The sequence below is a fragment of the Sceloporus undulatus genome, chromosome 2 (genome assembly GCF_019175285.1).
Source record: "Sceloporus undulatus isolate JIND9_A2432 ecotype Alabama chromosome 2, SceUnd_v1.1, whole genome shotgun sequence".
Taxonomy (NCBI): Eukaryota; Metazoa; Chordata; class Lepidosauria; order Squamata; family Phrynosomatidae; genus Sceloporus; species Sceloporus undulatus.
The window spans coordinates 9,334,507-9,335,121 of record NC_056523.1 but is presented as its reverse complement, the minus strand read 5'-3'; the positions used below and the strand labels follow the sequence as shown (position 1 = coordinate 9,335,121).

At 44.9% G+C, this 615-nt stretch overlaps 1 protein-coding gene across 1 annotated transcript in view; it reads left to right on the top strand.

The window, feature by feature from the left end:
• LOC121922021 (zinc finger protein 420-like) overlaps positions 1 to 615 on the top strand; it is a 319,204-nt gene that overhangs the window by 971 nt on the left and 317,618 nt on the right. The gene's annotated exons all lie outside the window — the stretch shown is intronic.

Sequence of the window (615 nt, the reverse complement as noted above, 5' to 3'; positions counted from 1 at the left end):
TCTAGCAGCCTCCTGTTGCATGCTGGGATTGGCAGTTTTAAGGAGCTGAACTTCTCTGCCTGAGAATTCTAACTACCCCTCCTTAAAACTGCCAATCCCAGCATGCAACAGGAGGCAGCTAGAGGAGTCACACTGGAATAGTACCTCTTTAAGAGCTCGTCTGATAAACACCGGATTTGTCATTGGTTGACTGGCCGAACCCAAAGGGTGCTCAACAATGGCTCCTTTTCATCCTTGAAAGAAGTGACCAGTAGGGTCCCACAGGGCTCTGTCCTGGGCCCAGTGCTATTCAACATCTTTATCAATGACTTGGAGGACAAAATTGGGGGTATACTTATCAAATTTGCAGATGACACCAAATTAGGGGAAGTAGCTAATACCCCAGAGGACAGGATCAAGATACCAAATGACCTGAACAGACTAGAAAAGTGGGCCATAGCTAACAAAATGAAATTCAACATGGAAAAATGTAAGGTACTGCACTTAGGGCAGAAAAACGAAAAGCACAGATATAGAATGGAGGACACCTGGCTGAATGAAACTACATTCAGACTCACAGATCTGCCCAGGTTTTAAGATCAGCATGACAGGTCTCTCTTTTTTTAGGCCTCTAAG